Raw genomic sequence first — 307 nt, 5'->3', positions numbered from 1 at the left:
AGTGGAAGGTGTCCCTGCCCATGGCAGGGGGGTTGGAACTAGATGATCTTTAAGGTCCCTTCCAACCCTAACGATTCTATGATTCTATGATTCGTCTTACTTGATGTTTAAACTTTTTCTAGTCAAAGACCTCAGTGCTGCCTTAGTGCTGGAGAAGCAGAGAGCACGGTTCACCAGCCCAGGCTTTCCCAAATGACATTCCTTGGGCTTCCCTGTGCTGGGCGAGGCGGGTTGGGGGTGCCGGGCTGGTGCGTTGGCTCACGTAACACCGGAGCGGCAGCAGGGGGGGGGCCCGGGGGCCCACGGC

The sequence above is a fragment of the Eurypyga helias genome, unplaced genomic scaffold (assembly GCF_000690775.1).
Source record: "Eurypyga helias isolate BGI_N326 unplaced genomic scaffold, ASM69077v1 scaffold42690, whole genome shotgun sequence".
Taxonomy (NCBI): domain Eukaryota; kingdom Metazoa; phylum Chordata; class Aves; order Eurypygiformes; family Eurypygidae; genus Eurypyga; species Eurypyga helias.
Note: the sequence above shows the minus strand (reverse complement) of the source record.